Raw genomic sequence first — 20,611 nt, forward strand, 5'->3', positions numbered from 1 at the left:
TTTATTTAGGAGCTGAAGTAGTTAATTTGGCCACAGTGAAGTTTTCATTTCACTCAGATTATAAGGATCTCTATCCTCCCTTCACTAGTTTCTTAATGACCTACAGTGTGGCAAGGACTTTATTTTCTATTTATTATGACTAAAAATATAAATATGAGAATTCCTACCCTTAAGACCTTATATTCCAGGAAATCTTGAGAAATAAAGCGAGATGGAGACAGGAAATTCCAAGGTCAGCTTTGAATATATTAAAACACGGGCTCTCTACGAAGTGCGCAGGCGCAGGACTTGCGGGCAGGAAGCCCGCGAGGACCAGCGCGCGGCCTTGTGGGAGGACGTGAAGCAATAACACGGCCGACCTGGTGGGTCACGTGGTCCGCTGAGGGCTCCAGCCTAGAAGGCGGAGAAATTTCTGACCCAGGAGATGGAAGTTACTGCTCTCCTGCCAAGTGAAAAACATCCTCTTCAACCCAGTTCTCACCTTCACAGTAAGTATCGAGAAATAATGCTTTCATGTCATCAAACCTCTGCAAGCGGTCTGCTGGCAGTTCCGACTCAGAACCACCGGAAACGAGCAGTGAGTTCTGGTTGAAGCCACAAAGGCTGATTCATGGCCAGGCTCCTAGCGCGGGTCTGCCAAGTCGGAAGCCGGCAGACCGTGTTACGCGCTGCACAGTTACACGCACTCTCACAGCCTGTCCTGAGCAGTGGCACCAAGGGGTCAGTGGCCCCGCAGACTATGCGGGGGAACGGCGACGTCGGTGTCACCCAGCAACCCTACACGAAGTCTGCCCGACTCGTGCCAGCACCTGAGGAGGAAGAGCCCCAGGAAAATGAGTCTAGCAGTACTTGTGAGGAGGGCAACCATGAGACAAAAGGAGCAGGTTACAAAGCAGTGTTTGCATTTGGTCAGAACTTGAGAGACAGAGTTAATAAATGAGACCACGCGCGACCAACTATTTCTTTCTTCAGTTTAGGGAACTTGACCAGTAGTGCCATGCTGATGCTGCCAGCAACAAATTTACATTTGGCCAGAACATGAGCAAGTGCATATTGAGCCTACTTAAATCAAAAGAGATCACTTCAGGTGCCAGCAGAGAAAACTCGGCTGTGGGCCTGGGTCTAAGTCCCAGCCTTAGGAAGCCACCCATGAGAGACTCCCTGGCTGAATGGGCAACTGCCTGCACCAAGAAAACAGCATGGCAGGGTTTGTTGGAAAAAAGTGGAAGTCATCACCATAGAGGAGGCAGAGAGCAACCTGTTACAGATCCAGTGTAAGCTGTTTGTCTTTGACAAAATCATGCACCTATGGGTGGAGAGGGTGGGGTTTGCTCAGACTCACCAACACTGATGCTGCATCAACTGACCACCGGATATTACAATCCCTACTAGTGGATGCGAATCTAGGGTAGCCTGAGGCTGGTCCTCAACACCAAGCTATAGGCCCAGATGCAGATTGACAATGCCAGTGAGTAGAGCATCGACACCATGGCCATGGATACTGAGTACCAGGGCATGAAGGTCTTCCTGGTCTTGGCCTGCTCCAAGTACACAGGGCAGCTATAATGTGTCCTGCACCACTGCATTTTGGCTGTACACAGCCATCTGAAGGAGGAATAGGGGGCCCCTAAGTCTTGTGCAGCGCCGTCCACTGAGGATGACAGTGACAGTGACAACATCTTGGCTACGTTGTGGGCCACAAGAGGCTGAGTTGATGAAGGAGACAGGGAGACAGCCAGAAGCACATAGCACTAGGAGCTGGCCACCCGGGAGCCCGCTGCTCTGTCTGTCTGTCCAACCACCCTTCTGCCTCCCCCTGTCACCATGAGGCTTGGGCGTGGGGAACCACACTCCCTGCTGGGTTGGTTGTGGTCTGGATCTGCATGCCTGTTCAGAAGCAGTTTCAGGAACTGCGTGCAGGTGGTTTGGGACAGGAGGGCTCATCATACTGATAAGCAAAATGAAAACATTTCTTCCCTCCTCCTTTTTAAGTCAAGTGGCACACTCAGGCTTGTCAGGGCTTCTCAATAGGACTGGGATGCCTGGTTTCTTCACTCCTTTCTGCTGCCACCACACCTGTGGGTTCCTGCCACCTGCCCAGGCTACCAGGTCTGTCCCCACAAGTATAAATACTGGCCCTACTATCTTTATCTCCCATTTATTTTCTGACTTCTAATTTGGAGGTGTATATTTGCGGATTTTCCCCCTAAGGCTTTGTTTTTGGTCTCTTAAATTATGAAGCTCATTCATGTGTGTTAAGCAGGCACAGCTCCAGCATCTTCATTATCTCTCGTTACAGCCTATGTGCTGGGGCCTTACTAGGAAGCTAAGGGTGCTCTGAGGGCCACCGGAGGGCAGGCACCTCCTTGTTCCCCACTCAAGGTTCATCCAGGCTATCAAAGAGTATTGAAGGGTAGGCATTACACCTGGAAACATCTTAGCTAGAAAAAGGTCACTGCTTCAAGGAAAGCCCCCCTCCCCTTCCCTCCTGCTTGTCCCCATTATGCGGGTCACCCATCATTGGGCACCTGGGCACACACCTGCTTTCCACTATTGGACATTTCTTGCCCAGCCCTAGATGTGACCATGCCCAGGAACATCCAGGGCCAAAGGCCTCCATAACAGACAAAGGGGTTCCCTAGCAGGGCCTTTGAGAAGGGGAAGGGGATTGGTTCCAGACTGCAGGCCACTGTCCTAACATTCATAGTACACACAGGATGGGCGCCATCCCCCTCACACTTTATAGCAGGGCCAAGAGCCCATCTGGGTACTCCCAGAGAAGGTTCCTATATACAGGGCTGTGATAGATTTCAGAAGAAATTTCACAGCCCCACTCTCATGAGGGGTGCAGAGGGAGAAGGCCTGGTCTCTGCAGCTGTGGCACCTAAACCTTGGGTTGAGCGTGTGCAGCTCAAGCCTGAGCTGTGAGAAGACACCAAAAGGCCCCTAGCAGATGTGGTCACACTTTACTGCTTTATGCTTTAGCCAACTGGTGGCAAAACCAGATGCCCATATGTTTTGGAACATTTATATAAGAAGACCATCCTATGTATTTGAGAACTACATTAAAACTTTTAACTAAAAAATATAAAAATAAAATAAAATAGTAAAATACGGATTTAAGCACTTTCCTGTCTTTCCAGAGAAGCAATTATAATAGAAATGGGCAAATATTCCTAGTCCAACATAGACAAAAATATTTTGCAAATGATGTCAATTAGCACATAAGATCGTTATATGTGGGACAAGTAAGATAATACTCAGAATATTGTTGATCGTACAAAATTCAGGTAGATCTTGATCTTTACGATAGCAGTATATAGTGATGATGTTACATAGTATCAGCGGTGTCATCCATCATTGTTTTTATTTTTTACTTATGTATATAATTATATTTATATATCCATGTATATGTATTATATAATAAAATTTATATATCTTGTAGTCAACTGTGTGGTGAATGTACTTTTTCCAATGTTATATAGATGGCAAAAAAATTTCAGTTTTATTCTGTGCTGTATTGCTAATGCTAGAACAATGCTTGCAACATAATAGATGAACAATATGTATTTCTTGACTATTATGTCATGTAACAGGCATAGTAGGACTATATTATCACATTTTTCTTACCCTGTACCTGATAATCATATATTCAGAGAAATGCATTAATGAAAGTTAAAATCATAAGTAATGTCTGTAATTTGATGTCACTTAATTTGTTAGCCTATGGATAATTATCATGTCTCTAGTATCCTGTGGGCCACAAACATGAAAGGAAATACATAATTTTGTATTTGGATAGGTTTAAATTTTACCATCTCGATACTGCTTGATAATGCGGGATACCCATTACAAAAGTGTTTTCTGTAGGAAAGGACATGTAAATAATATTTAAATGCATTTAATAACACTGAAACACAAAGACAAAAATTATTAAAGCATCTACCAATTTTCTTATTAAATCAATGATAATGTCGATATACTCATACCTTTTACGGTAGTTATATTAATGGTAGTTATATATAGCGGTAGTTATATTAATGGTAGTATATAGAATGGTAGTTATATTAATACTTTTATGGAGACAAAGCAAGCTTTGTTATTATGAAAACCTTTAATTTCAATTTATCTTTCTTAGTTGTCTTCTATTATAAGTTGATGATGTTTTTAAAAGTAATAATACAAAATTTTTAAAATATATTTGTATTTTAAAAGGTCAATTGATTTAGTCAAAACTGAAAAATCTGACATGAAACACTTAGACATGGTTAAAATTCTAAAGGTGTTAATGCAAAAGACTGAAGCTTTGAAATTACCAATTAAAGTCCAAGGATATAAAATTGGTTCATTATTTGTGATGAAGCATAATGTGGGTATCAAGACTAGTGGTTGGTCTAAAATTAGGATCAAGATCTTCATACTGATGTATAAAGACCACAAAGAGATTGTCCTAGAAGGAATTTCTAATTCCCCTTTCTCAATCTCTGCAGTTCACAGTGCTTGTCTAAATAAACTTGTTATCTTCACCTTTCTTTTAGATTTTTTTATCTTGATTGCCTGCCCAGTGTTACCCACAAGTCTGGTCATTTGATTGTCAACTGGTTTCCATCCTTCCTTAGTTTTGACCCTGGTACCAATACACTCTAAATCATTTTTTAACTCTAGCATCACCATAATTTTTCCACAACTTTGTGATACCTTTGATTAATTTTCTCCAAGGCCACTTCAGGTCCTGTGTTTTCAAATACTTTATTCTCCCCTGTTGGAGTTTTTGACCCTACATCTATTAAGTTGCAACCCAGAGAGAACAATTATAATTGTCCTGTTATATAATTCTACTTAGAAATGGATTTACCCTGACAGTAATGGAGTGTAAGTATCACTCCAAGCATAAGTACCTTTCAAAGCCATGTGCCTAATTATTTTTCATAATTTTGTGTTCTTTTTCCATAAGAGAGCTGGAAAATTTATATAAGCTTCATAAAATGTGAGTTGATATCAGCTTCATCTATAACAAGAATAATTCAGAACTATTAGGAAAATAATAACACAATTGTAAGGAAATGATGGATACAATTACAAGGGGGGACCCAAGAATGGAATTATCTTCTGGAGGGCAGGACCTTTGTAGAGCAGGCTTCCCCCACTGGGTGAGTGTTCTAAGAACCCACTGGTATCAGTGTACCAGTTGGCATTGTTGTGAGAGGCTGTATTGGGCTTCAGTGAATTCTTTTTTGAAGATTCCTTCAGCGCATTTGCCCATTTCATGATGGGTGATTTATGAGGACACCTGCCACACCATGCTGAGTGTTCAGCAGTTTTTGACCAATAACAAAATAACCCCCATGTCCTACACTCCCTATTCACCCTATCTCACGCTGAGCCATTTTTTGTTTGTTTGTTTCCCTGGATGAAAAAAGTCCTCAAAGGGAAATGTTTTACCAATAGGGAAGGAGTGAAACAAAAAACATGGCATATGCACTGCTCAAATTTTGAACAGTGGAAAATAACATTCAATTGGTGTATTGTATCAGATGGAGAGGACTTTGAAGGTGACTGAACTTTAAAGATGTAAGAGTAAATACACAATTTTTTAATAAGTAAATTCTGGGGTTTTATTAGGTCTCCCCTCATATGTCTTGGATACTGAGGATAAAACTACCCATTCTCTCACATAGTTTATTTTCTAAAATAATATGATTTTGTTTCATTAACTTCACTAGCATAACTTCACTATTCCAGAAGACTTTTACCCAGGCATGTAAGTGTATTGTTTACTAGAGGGAATTCAACTCTTCAGTACAAAGCATAAGCAGTTCATATCCTATGACTCTTTGAACTCTTAGCCCACAAATTCTTGCTTTGCTGTTTCTACCAGTCTTAAATCCTGAGTGTTAAATCCTGATTCTTAACCCAATCCTAATCAATCCCTCTCAATCCCCACATTAGAATACCCACATTAAATCAATCTGCAAATCAATAAAATTTCATCTTGTCCACTTTCCCCAATGAAACATTTGCAAAGTTCCTGTTGAGATGGTCCTTTCCTCTAGCACAGTAAATAATAACTCAAATCTGTTTTAGGGATAGATTATATCATTGATATTTGAAGGGCCAGCATACAACAGCTTACAGGTCCTTTTATGTATTTGTATAACTGGAAAGAATTATTTTAACTGTAAACATTTCTAAATTATGACCACGTCTATTAAGAGGATATAATATATGAACAGATGGGTCTAACTCTGGTGATATCTATAGTTACCTTCATTAATTTTTCAACATCCTTTGCATGTTAGGTATAAATCAGAATTTTAACATTTAAACATTGAATCTAAATTCTCTATATTTTTTCAGTTTCTTCTGAAAATATGTAAGTATTTATGTAAAAATGTGCAAAATATGTAAAAGTGAAAGCTTTAGAAAGTAACATTTGGGCCCTGGCTCATGTGGCTCATCATTCCCTGCCCAGTCAGGGCACATACCTAGGTTGTGGGTTCAACCCATGACCCAGATCCCCAGTTCAGGTGTGTACACTCCAATCCCCAGCAACCAATCACTGCTTCTCTCTCACATTGGTGTTCCTCTTTTCCCCCTAAAAGAGGGGGAAAAGAACAAGCATGTGGGTGAGGATTAAAAAAAGGTAACATTTGATTGTTTCCTTCTTTAAAATATATTTTATTGATTATGCTATTACAGTTGTCCCATTTCCCCCCTTATTCCCCTCCGCCCTGCACACCCCTCCCCCACCATTCCCCACTTTCACTTCATGTCCATGGGTTGTACATGTAAGTTCTTTGGCTTCTACATTTCCTATTCTATTCTTAACCTCCCCTTATCTATTTTCTACCTACCATTTGTGCTAATTATTCTCTGTTACCTTTTCCCCCTCTCTCTCTCCCACTCCACTGCTGATAACCCTCCAGGTGATCTCCATCTCTGTGATTCTGTTCCTGTTCTAGTTATTTGCTTAGTTTTTGTTTTTGTTTTTTTCTTAGGTTCAGTTGTTAATAATCGTGAGTTGTCACTTTACTGTTTATACGTTTGATCTTCTTTTTCTTAGATAAGTCCTTTTAACATTTCATATAATTAGGGCTTGGTTATGGATGTACTCCTATAACTTGACCTTATCTGGGAACCACTTTATCTGCCCTTCCATTCTAAATGATAGCTTTGCTGGATACAGTAATCTTGGATGTAGGTCCTTGCCTTTCATGACTTCAAATACCTTTTTCCAGCCCCTTCTTGCCTGCAAGATTTCTTTTGAGAGATCAGCTGACAGTCTTATTGGAACTCCTTTGTAGGTAATGTCTCCTTTTCTCTTGCTGCTTTTAAGATTCTCTACTTCTCTTTAATCTTGGGTAACTCAATTATGATGTGCCTTGGTGTGTTCCTCCTTGGGTCCAACTTCTTTGGGAATCTCTGAGCTTCATGGACTTTCTGAAAGTCTATTTCTTTTGCCAGATTGGGGAAGTTCTTCATTATTTTTTCAAATATGTTTTCAATTTCTTGCTCTTGCTCTTCCTCATCTCCTTCTGCACCCCTATGATTTGGATGTAGGAGCATTTAAAGATGTCCTGGAGGTTCCTGAGCCTCTCCTCCTTTTTTTGAATTCTTGTTTCTTCATTCTGTTCTGGTTGAATGTTTCTTCCCGCTCTTCCAAACCATTGATTTGAGTTCTGGTTCCCTTCCCATCACTGTTGGTTCCCTGTATATTTTGCTTTATTTCACTTTGGGTACCCTTTATTAGTTCCTTCATTTTGTGACTAAGTTCAATCAGTTCTGTGAGCATTTTGATTACCAGTGTTTTGAACTATGTATCAGATAGGTTGGCTATCTTTTTGTCTCTTAGTTGTACTTTTTCCAGAGCTTTGATTTGTTCTTTTATTTGGGCCATTTTTTTCCTCTTGAGATGCCAATTACATATAAGGGGTGGAATGTTAGGTGTTCACCAGGGCAGGGCAACCCGCAACGCAGTACTGTGGCGACATATGTGTGGGAGGGGTCTGCTAGGGAATAGTGCAGCTTTCTATGCTCTCTGCTGGTTTTCAGTCACTTTCCCCACTCCCCACAGTCAAATTGGGCCCTTCTGGTGCTGAATCCCAGGTGGGTGGCTTTGTATACATTCTAGGACCCTGTGGGTCTCTCCAATGAACTCTCCTGTGAAGCTGGGAGTTTCTCTCGCTGCTGCCGCAACCCCACGGGTATTCTCAATCAGAAGCTCGGAGGCTTTATTTCCCTGTGCAGGAGCCCCGGGTTGTACAGTCTGTCTTGCTCCCCATTTGTTTCTCCTGGTTTATCTGCATGCAAATGTGGGACTGTCTGCTTCACCAGCCACCACCTCACCAGGTCTGCCAGCCACCACCTTACCTTCCCCAGTCCTCCAGCCACCACTTCGCATGCATCCTCTCCACCTGGCTGCCTGACTCTGCCCCTCCTACCGGTCTGTATGAATGTTTCTTCTTTAACTCCTTGGTTGTTGGACTTCCATACACTTTGATTTTCTGGCAGTTCTAGTTTTTCTTTTTTTTTTAATTCATTGCTGTCCTTCTTTTGGTTATGCAAGGAGGCAAAAAGTGTCTACCTGCATCTCCATCTTGACAGGGAGTCCAAATTAATCTGATTGTTTCTTAAGGGAAACAAATAAAGCAGAGTGAATTTTTTGGAATTCACACTTGATTTTGGAAAATCACACTTGATTAAATGTGATTATGTGTAGGAATTCCTTTCTCTCATTAGATTTCAAGGAAGAGTCTTAAATCACCAAGTTTTAATTTCAAAGATGTTAACTAAAGAATGGTCCCCATTTTCAATTTATTCAATCTAGCTATGAAATAATTGGCATCCCCTCTTCTGAATTTCTCCGTCAACTACAATACTAGAGCAAAAAGCAGGTGGGCAATGGTTCAAGTCTGCATAAAAGTAAGAAGAAACAGCATGAAAACAAAATGCAAAAAATTATTGACCACTTGAAAACATTCCCTCATCTTCATTGCCACAGAGACAAAATAGAAACCCTTCACCATTTTCACTTCTTCAGCCACACCATCCTGCTTATTTCTCTTTCTCCTCCTATTAGTTCTGATATCGATGTAAACCAATTTTATTTTTGTAATAGTATATATGTAATGACATGAGGAAGTAAGAAAGAGAATGAATAAAAATATACACAGGGACACTGCATTCCTTTGTGATCCCTGTGACAGTAATGAGCTTGGTAATAGCTCATATTTGTGGTATTTGCTTTCAAGATTGAACATGATATATGGCTAGATAAGTATGAACAAAACAAAGATAAAGAGTTAGGATTAATTTGTTGGGAGAAATTGAGGGATGTGAAGAACTTCAGGTCAGGTCAAAAAACATATCTGAATCTTTTATCAGTAGCTCTTTACAACTTAACCATGTACTGTTGACCTTTATTGAAAAAAATAAATGTGATCTTTGTTTAATGAAACTTTTTGTATTAAAAATTTCAAAATAAAACCAAAAATAAACAGGTTTGCATAGTTGTAGAGAAAAATTATTTTCCTAGTTATTTTTGGCAAAAATTAGTATGCATACATCAAGTGTTTATACCTTTATATAAATATGCAAATGTTATATAGTTAAAATAGTCAATGTAAAAACCAACTGTGGTATAATAGAAAACATATTTCTGCTAATATGCTATTATTTTTTCTACAGCTTGAATTATTCCTACATCTGCTTCTACTATCCACTTTAATAGTCTGTTCTAGATTGCAAGTTCTAAGAGGTCAAAATCTTTGATCTCATGTTCTTTGAATTCTCCAAGTCAGTTTATGTGTGCACAATAAATTTGAAAATCTGTGACAATTGCATGAGCAAAGATATTCATTTCCACTTAGAGATATTCACAGTTTGCTTTCATAGAAGGCTGTCTCCCCCAAATATCTATATTTGTGTTTATTTATAATGCCTCTGTGAATGCATCCCTCTGAGTTAGACATTTTGAATTCCAAATTTACTATTTTACCTCATGTTACTGCTAAAATTAAAAGATTTATTAGCATAATTGCCACTCTAACATAAGAGAAAGTTTTTTGTTTTAACAAGATGGTTTCTTGTTCAAGTGTTCTATAAGTCACATTTCAAATGCTTAAAACTCTCCCCCCACATACAGAGTCATTGCATGGCATTTTTACCCTGGCAATAATAATACTAACAACAATAGTAATAATAATACTGCCTGGTTCACAAGTGACAAAAATAACAAATATTTGTCAGATGTCCCAGCAGAAAGTAAAACTCATAACTGTTTCATAAGTACTTTTGTCTTACAATCTTTACTTATCTCCTACACTTGTGTGTTACATCAATATTTTCCCCTTCATGAAAGTCAGGCAACAGATGATTTCACCATGACTACCCTCTTTGCCTACTAAGATTTTTAAGAGGAAATATACCTAATTTTGAAAATCATCTGGATGGCAGCCTTTAATTTTCAAAAGAATATTGGAGTCACCAGGAATTGAGATTATGGTTCTGGGTTTCAATTTAAAATTAGGAAACCATTCATTTCTTGATTCTACTAAAAAGGCCAGATATCAGGCCACAGAAAGCTGTAAAGCAATGCTAACAGAACAAAAAACTTTATACTTCAGGGCTGCGAACAAGGCCAACAAAAAACTGAAACTATATATTAACTGGTAATGCTAAGTCGTTAGTGCTCAAACAAAGTTATTTTCATTAAAAAACAATCTCTCTCTCTTTTTTTGGTAGGTTTGGAATTGTTACTTTGTTTTTAAGAAATTCAAGAACGGGAAAAAATTAGTCCCAATATCCTGGAGCAGAGGTGATAAATGAAAAGCCTCTCCAGGGGTCACATAAATGTTTTCATTTACATAAATCAATATCATTTTATCAACATCTCATTTGGAAAGGATCAACTTTGGGAGAACTCTTGCTAAATACCAAAAAATTCTCTTAGGATGACATTTTTACCTTGGATTTTCTATCAACCTCAAAACTATGCAAAGAGGGAAGAAATCCTGACGTTGATTTGTCCAGCAACAATCCCGATAAAATTATTTCACATCTTGAAAGGGACCCAAGTTATGAATTAACTCCTGGTACATATAGCACCCTGGAATGCCTTTAATACATTTTACCTTGGAGTGGATGAATGTTCACCAGAGGGACACACTTGACAAGCAGTAGTCTAGGTGTCAGCCTTTGTTACTTCCCTCAGCCAGATGCCTTTGTGCTGTTGACAAACTGCACAACCATATATGATAGCCTTGGGCTCAGTTAGTAGCTTTATGGAATTATTAGTAGCTAATGGGATTATTGCTCCGTGTGTTTGATCTGGGCCCATTATATTACAGAGTTGTGGGGTACTTATCCTTATTAATTAGGGACAGAACACATTCTATATTTCTAAATGCGCAAGCTTTAAATATCCTAGTAACTTTTATATAAGTCAGTCCCCTTGTAAAGTATTTGATTAATATAAATCTACATGTATATCATTATTACAATACTTACCTCTTATCAGAAGAATTATATGAATATTTACATATGATTTAATACTGACTTATAAATTAATATGAGCACCACAATAGTGTTATTAGTTACTAAGACAAATTTTGTCTCAACTCCAGATAAGTGACCCATTCACAATGTCGGAGCTAATGAAGATAACCAGCTGCTGTGTGCCGCTAACACAAATGGTCTCTAGCATCAAGAAGACAGTTCTAGATGTATATAATAGGGTATCATCCAGAACATAATGCCAACTTTTGGGAATTATTTGGATGGTAAAATCCTCTTTCCTGATGCATCTGAAATATGTCATTTACATCATTTACCTTCAATCTCAGCCCATGTCTTGGAAGGATCTAATAGCTCTATAAATTTATTCAGCAATGTGTTCCCACTCTGTGACAGCCAGAGCATGACTATGCCACTTCCATAAACTTGGGAATTTACATATTGAATAAGTAACGCATAAAATAAAAAGTAATAGTCACAGAGTAACTTAATTTGATGGTTGTGGAGGTAATCCAGTCAGAGTGAAGTTGTGAGTTCAACAATATCGATTGCCTAGACAGGAATCCAAAGCACAATATTACTTGGCTGTTTTTGTGCTAACTAGATTCTCAGATCCTGGTAGTTTTCCAAGCCTAATTCTCTTGCCTCTCTGTTGATTCCTTGAGCTACTTGATATCCCTTCAATAATTTTTTGCTTAATTCACACAGAATTTGTTTCTTTAATTCTCATACAGGAACTCAGTGATACAAGCACATAGAATTATGAATTATTAAGAGACTGTTATTCCTTGGGACATTTCTTTCACATGCTGCTCTAATAATTATATAGCTTTATAAAAATGTCTTGAATAGTGTGGAAGGTGCACTTGTGTTTTTGATACTCTGAAGAACACACTCAGAGGACCAGCAAATGGACATGCCCTTTAACACTCACTTTACAGGGAAGTGCACCAACAGCAGCAGACCACTGCGAGAAAGACTGCATCCAGCCTCCAGCCTTAGTACTTCTCATGGGGCTGTGGATGAGCAGTGTATGAAAATTCTATATTTTTGTGATAAACACAGGAGTCTTGAGGTGGCTGGGACATTCAGATACAGACTGTTTTTTTTCTCATTCCTCATGGCTGTTGGATAGTCAGCCACCTGTTCTCTGAGGTTGTGGCGAGTCCATGTCCAGGGTTACCCAACAAATAGTCATAATGAAATTTTTAGGTTGGGAAAACTTGCTAATGGTCAATATTTGCTGAAATCCTGAAAAATTTCACCCAGGTTCTGCCTCTTCAAGCTTATAAGCCTATGTTTTTATTTTGAATTCACTGAACAACACTAAAGGGTCAGTTTAAAGGGAATGTTTAAAATTATAACATGTTCTAATGTGTTATTCTGCATATTTTTACTGAAAAATTGCTTTTGATTTTCATGAATGGTATGCAATTTATACAAACACTATTAGGGCAGACAGTCCATTTTTCTAACCAACCACCAAATACCATTACTTACCATTACCATAACACATGTCTTAAATACAATAACAATGCATGTGTTTTTATAGGCTACATGTGAATTTATATCAATATAAATAATCATTTTGAAGTATACTTTATCAGAAATGATGTCCACAATTCTACCCTGTATTAAAGTACCTATTCAATCAAAGTTCTACATTTTCTATGTGAGTAATAATATTAGTTCAACATTATACCGAAGAAAGTAGAACGCAATGTCAAAATTTCTAGGCCATATATATTGCTTGGCAATCTAACTACTATGTTCATATAACTGTGGGTCATTAAGAAAGGAGAGGGCAGACTTGTTTCAAAAAATATTTTTTAATTGGAATTGCCAATTATCCAAATACAAATACTTGTCTGTAAAATGTGACCACAATAACAACTCAGAGTAGAGAGAAACAGCTTATAAATTTTTTAAAGCTAAAAGTTTTAAGTTGAATATCACCAAATCTTCATGAATAACTACTAGAATTCTATAGAATATTTTACTACTGTTCACTCCTTTAAAAATAATTTCAATATTCTTTCATAAGGCAGTGCATCACTGCTCCAAAAATAACAAAAATGAGGATGATACATATATACATACATACAATAACTGAATGCCTATTGTAAGACAGATACTATGCTAAGTACTGTCTAAGCACAAATTTAATACTGAAAATAATCACAAAAGAATTGGAGATATTTTCTTCTTTTCTGACAAAAATAATAAATAAAAAAGAAACTAACACTCAGAAATAGTTATTTGCCCAGAGGGATTACACAACTGGTAAAGTAACCAGTACTCAATTACATTTACATGCCTGCTCCCTCCACTTAACAAATTTTATAATGCCGGCAATGCTATTGTTACCATACCTTCTAGATCTTACTAGTAAATTATTTTTATTGGCATTATTATTAATAGCTATCATCAATTCTTCGTCATCTATGTTTTGGATCTGAAGTAACTATCCTTCCTCATAGATCTGGATTGAATAATATTCTAGTCTACTTTAAAGGTTAAGACCCAAATCCTGAGCATTTATTCCTGAGTGTGGTGTCTTTTTTCTACTCTTCTAAGAACAAGGAAGACCATTAGTCCCAAATTCTATCTATCAAGAATATAAAACCATATAATGGCTGTTAGTTCTAAGTATATACTACATCCTGAAGACTTACATTTTAAATCTATAGGGTATCATGCCCTACCTGGAACTCTAGCTGCAACTTTAAAAGTACCATTTTTTTCCTGGCCAGTGTGGCTCAGTTGGTTAGAGCATCATCCTATAAACCAAAAGTTTGTGTGTTTGACTCCTGGTCAAGGCGCATGCCTAAGTTGTGGATTCGGTTCAGTGCCCAGTTGAGGTGCATACAAGAAGCAACTAGTTGATGTTTCTCACATCAGTCTTTATCTCCCTCTCTTTCTTCTCACCCGCTTTTAAAAATAACAACATGGGACTTCCACCAAGATGGAGGCATAGGTGGAAGCACTGCACCTTCTCACACAACCAAGTTTAAAAACAACAAAGTTTTAGCAATAAAAACACAGCCAAGCCACACAAAACTGAACTACACAGAAGTCTGACAACAACGAACCCTTCAGCCAAACCAGTAAGAGGGGCAGAGCCAGCAGCAGAGCAGGGTTGGGCAGGAAAGATCCACCAGACTGACCCGGGCATGCATCCCAGGTGTGGAGAAGTGGGTGGACCCACTGAGGGCTGACCAAAGTCACACAGTCGAGCCCAGATAAACCGGTGAAGGAGTAAAGCAGTGAGACAGACCATGCAGGCCCCAGTGGCGGAAAGTAGCAGAGGGGATCGCCATTGTCCCATTGTCCCTCTCTGACCCCGCCCCCACATACAGCATCACAAACCAGAGACCTGGGTGTCCCTGCCCTGGTGAACACCTAAGGCTCCGCTCCTCATACTTAACAGGCATGAACAGGTCAAAACATGGCTCAAGAACAACTCAGAGCCCCTGAGCCGATAAATCTAAGCGATGAAGAAATAGCCAAACTTTCAGATGCACAGTTCAAAACACTGGTGATCAGGGTGCTCACAGACTGGTTGATTATAGTCACAAATTAGAGGAACATATGAAGTCTAAACTAATTGAAATGAATGGAAATGCACAGGAAACCAATAGTAATGGAAAGGAAACTGGGACTCAAATCAAAGGAGTGGATCGGAAAGAAGAAAAAAATGACCAAACAGAAAAGGATGAAGAAACAAGAATTCAAAAAAGTGAGGAGAGGCTTAGGAACCTCCAGGACATCTTTAAATGCTCCAACATCCAAATTATAGGGGAAGAGGAACAGCCACCAGTGGAAAACTTATTTGAACAAATAATAAAGGAGAATTTCCCCAATCTGGCAAAGAAAATAGACTTCCAGGAAATCCAGGAAGCTCAGAGAGTCCCAAAGAAGTTGGACCCAAGAAGGAACACACCAAGGCACATCATCATTATATTAGCCAAGATTAAAATGAAGGAGAGAATTCTAGAAGCAGCGAGAGCTAAGGGGACAGTCACCTACAAAGGAGTTCCCATCAGACTGTCAGCTGATTTCTCAAAAGAGACCTTACAGGCAAGAAGGGGCTGGAAAGAGGTATTCCAAGTCATGAAAACCAAAGACCTACAACCAAGATTGCTCTACCCAGCAAAGCTTTCATTTAGAATGGAAGGACAGATAAAGTGCTTCTCAGATAAGATCAAATTCAAGGAGTTCATCATCACCAAGCCCTTACTATATGAAATGTTAAAGGGACTTACCTAAGAAAAAGAAGATAAAAAAGATAAACAGTGAAAGGACAACAAACTACAGTTATTAAGAACAACGCCTAAAACAAAAGCAAACTAAAAGGACAGCTATATCAGGAGCAGAACCACAGAAATAAAGATCACATGGAAGGTTAGCAACAGGGGAGTGAGAGGAAGAGAAGGGGGAAGAAGGTACAGAAAATAAGTAGCATAGATGGTAGGTAGAAAGTAGGGGGGAGGGCAAGAATAATAGGGGGAATATAGAATCTAAAGAACTTGAGACAAGTGGTCATAAACTAAAGGGGGGGGAATGGTGGGGGAGGGGTGTGCAGGGTGGAGGGGAATGAAGGGGGAAATAGAACAACTGTAGTGACATAATAAAATATATTTTTAAAAAAATAATAAAAATAACAACATGTCCTTGGGTGAAGGTAAAAAATACAAAAATAAAAGTACAGTTTTAACTTTCTCATGTTTGCATATTCTAAGTGATGATAGTGAGGTGCATTGTTGATTATTGGATCCCACTTTTGTAAGTCTTCGCTGTAGAATTAATTCCTTGTTCTGAGGTGGTGTTACACAAGTTCCCTTAGGATAAATAAGACATCTTATGAACTTTTAGATATCGATCCTGGCCAATGAAGCAGGCAGGAAAGGGAAACCACATTGGAAATATGTACTGATTACAGTAAATATAAAATGCTGCTCCCTTTTGGTATATGAGTTGTACAGTAATCAGCTTGCCACAGTATGACTTAATGATCCCCTTAAATGTTTGTACCACAGTGAAAAATTAGCTTCTGTCTCTGATATTTACAGTGTTAACATTCATCACCAGCAACAGATAAACCATTCTTGGTGAGAGGGATCCCATGCAACTGGACCCATTTGTGGCCTTTACCTGTACCCCCAACATCAGGTGTCCAAAGACAGAAACTGTCCCACATACACTAGATAAGCTTTCTTATTCATCATCTTGTTTGGTTCCTTTCCTTCCAGTAGGTGTTTCCTAGTAGGCATTGACTGGATGCACAAATATGTACACTCTCATGCTCTCCCAGAGTTTCAGTAATATACTTCTTCTCAACACTTTCTTTAAGCTTTTAATCATACTCATTCCAGGCCCCTTACCAACCAGCCAAGATAATTATTACTGCCCCAAATCTGACAATCTTTATTACCAACTGCTTCTCCCTTTTTAAAAAAAAATTGATGACCAGGTAGCATGCTGAAAGCTGCCCCACATAGAAGGATTTCTCCTAATTACTATAGTTAGGGACTAACTGACTGGCTTTATAATGCAATGAAAATTCATTGTCATCCTTCAACAAATGTAACACCAACAACATATAATCCCAACCACGAACCAGCTGGAGTTTGTTGGTATATTTGTTTACTCTGGTAATCTCATGGCTAGAGGGAAGGTCCTACAATGTCTATGGTATGAATTGAGAAAGATGCATTGGTGCAATAGGTGTGTATAACATTGGATCTAGACTCTCTGTTAGTGTAATTTCTTGTGCAAACTGGATTTATTCATCTTTCAACTTGGTGTACAATTACTATCACATAGTGTATTGCTTCTGTGCCACTAAACTTATGACTTGGTGGAGCTGATAACGTATCATAGTACATCCCACATTCAGGTACCCGATCTCTATGAAGACAATGTAATAGAACAAACATGGCTTTAGGAATAGTGAATAATTCTTTGTTGCAAATGAAATATCCTTGCTCCAGAAACTTATACTTCTTCTTTTGGAGCTGGCCAGAGACTCCACATAGCATCTCTACCTACATAGACTCAGTCAGCTTCCATGGCTCATAAACTACTTAAATTTGCCACATATATCTTTCTTGCTCTGGGCCCCATTGAAAACTGGTATTTTTTTTAATTACCTAATGAATAGGTCAGAGCAGTATTCTCCAGAGTGGTATATGCTACCCCAAAATGCACATAAATATATGAAATGTAATTCTTTATATTGGAAGCTGTGGCATAAATTGTGTAGCAAATATTTGTTCCCTCCCTTCACCTTTCATTGAAGAAGTGTACTTTGATGTAATGATACTTTGTTTATTCATATGACTTGCTTTGTTTAATGGATTGTAGGTGAAGTTTGAGAGCGTTTCATGTTCAGTCTTAGGTTTTATGAGGCACAGATTACTTTTGTTCATCTCTTGGGGGATTAACTTCCCACCTCTATTAAGAAAAATGCCCATATAGCAGTTTTTCCTACAGTCTTAGACACAGAGAATAAGATGAAAGGAGTAGAATAAAGCCAACAGCAAAACTCAGCCGAGTAGTAGCATGAAACTGAACTCCAGATGGCACATATAGTATGTCTTGGCATGCCCTTATAATTGACCTCTAAAAAAATTACTAAAGTGTCAAACCCTGGAAACTGTTTAGTGTTTATGTCTCCATTTTGGCATGCCCGTGACATACCTGCCACTTCCTGCTCTATAAGTCTGGTTAAAATGCTGTCATTGATATGGTAAACCTGCGTGATGTTCTCTAGAATGTCAAGATAGTTTAAATCCATTCTATGTGTATTGTGCCTACTATGCTAAAGAGCAAGAGAGTAGCATAGTCTTAGAGTTGTGTGTTAGTTATAAATGTAAACTGCATGGGGTCCTCCTTCTTTAATGGGTTCAAAAAAACAACCTCATTTCCTAGATTAACAAGGCAAACCAAGTAGCAGAGACTACGTTGGTTTGTTCTAGTGAAGGCACTACCTCCCCGCAAAGACCATAATTGCACAACACTTGGTTCAGTTTTTGATAGTCTATCATTAGCAGCCATGGTCCTTGTGATTTTTTTCAGGAGTCACAACAGTGAACCAAATTTTTTTTTAATTTTATTTAGTTATTTTTCAAGTACAGTTTTTTGTCTATTTTTCCCATCCCAGCCTCCCCCGCCCCTTGCTCCCCACCTCCCTCCCATTTCCACCCCCCCTTAGTTCTCGTCCCTGTGTCCTTCCTATTTGTTCCTCCAAATCCCTCCCCCTTTTTCCCCTTAACTTCCCTTCCTTCTCCCCTCTGGTCACTATCCCCTTGTTCTCTATTTCAGTGTCTTTGTTTTTTTTTTTTCTGCTTGCTTGTTTGTTTTGTTGTTTAGCTTCCTGTTAAAGGTGAGATCATATGGTATTTGTCTTTCAGCACCTGGCCTATTTCACTCAGCATAATGCTTTCCATTTCCATCCATGTTGTTGCAAAAGGTAGTAGCTCCTTCTTTCTCTCTGCAGCATAGAATTCCATTGTGTATATGTACCACAATTTTTGGATCCATTCATTTACTGATGGGCACCTAGGTTGCTTCCAACTCTTGGCTATTGTAAATTGTGCTGCTATGAACATTGTGGTGCATAGGTTCTTTGATATTGATGTTTTAGGATTCTTAGGATATAATCCCAGCAGTGGAATTGCTGGGTCAAAAGGCAGGTCCATTTTTATTTTTCTGAGAAAATTCCATACTGTTTTCCATAATGGTTGTACCAGTCTGCAATCCCACCAACAGTGAACTAAGGTCCCCTTTTCCCCACAACCTCTCCAACATTTGTTGTTTGTTGCTTTGTTTATGATAGCCATCCTGACTGGTGTAAAGTGGTATCTCATTGTGGTTTTAATTTGCATCTCTCTGATAGCTAATGATATTGAGCATCTCTTCATGTGTCTCTGTATGTTCTGTATGTCCTCCTTGGAGAAGTGTTTGTTCAAGTCCTTTTCCCATTTTTTAATTGGGTTGGGTGTCTTCTTAGAGTGGAGTCGTGTAAGTTCTTTGTATATTTTGGAGATTAAACCTTTGTCTGAGGTATCATTGGCAAATATGTTTTCCCATACAGTTGGTTGTCTTGCTAATTTAATACTGTTTTCTTTAGCCACGCAGAAGCTTTTTATTTTGATGAGATCCCATTTGTTTATTCTTTCCTTTACATTCCTTGCTGTAGGGGACATATCAGTAAAGAAGTTGCTGCGTGAAATATCTGAGATTTTCTTGCCAATGTTCTCCTCTAGGACTTTAATGGTGTCACGACTTACATTTAAGTCTTTTATCCACCTTGAATTTATTTTGGTGTATAGTGTAAGTCTGTGCTCAAGTTTCATTTTTTTGCACGTAGCTGTCCAGTTCTCCCAACACCATTTGTTGAAGAGGCTATCTTTACTCCATTTTATGTTACTGCCCCCTTTGTCGAATATTAATTGACTGTACAGAGTTGGGTTGATTTCTGGGCTCTCTGTTCTGTTCCATTGGTCTATGTGCCTGTTTTTATGCCAGTACCAGGCTGTTTTGATTACAGTGGCCTGGTAATACAGTGTGATATCAGGTATTGTGATCCCCCCTACTTTGTTCTTCTTTCTCAAAAGAGCAGCTGCTATTCGGGCTCATTTATGGTTCCATATAAATTTTTGAAGTGTTTGTTCTATGTCTGTGAAATATGCCATTGGTACTTTAATAGGTATTGCATTGAATCTGTATATTGCTTTGGGTAGTATGGACATTTTGATGATGTTAATTCTTCCAATCCATGAACAAGGTATATGTTTCCATTTGTTTGTGTCTTCCTTGATTTCATTCTTCAGGGCTGTGTAGTTTTCTGCATACAGCTTTTTTACCTCCTTAGTTAGGTTTATTCCCAGATATTTTATTTTTCTTTTTGCTATATCGAATGGGATTTTTTTCTTTATTTCTGCTTCTGCTGATTCACTGTTGGTATACAAAAATGCCTTTGATTTCTGGATATTGACTTTGTAACCAGCTGTTTTGCCAAATTCATTAATTAGTTCGAGCAGTTTTTGGGTAGAGTCTATAGGATTTTCCATGTACACTATCATGTCATCTG

At 38.6% G+C, this 20,611-nt stretch overlaps 1 pseudogene; it reads left to right on the forward strand.

The window, feature by feature from the left end:
• The first annotated feature begins 211 nt into the window (after window positions 1-211).
• Window positions 212-3,058, forward strand: LOC119039954 (ran-binding protein 3-like; annotated as a pseudogene).
• Window positions 3,059-20,611: the final 17,553 nt, after the last annotated feature.

Source organism: Artibeus jamaicensis, unplaced genomic scaffold (genome assembly GCF_021234435.1).
Source record: "Artibeus jamaicensis isolate MK-2021 breed Jamaican fruit bat unplaced genomic scaffold, CSHL_Jam_final contig_3206, whole genome shotgun sequence".
NCBI lineage: Eukaryota > Metazoa > Chordata > Mammalia > Chiroptera > Phyllostomidae > Artibeus > Artibeus jamaicensis.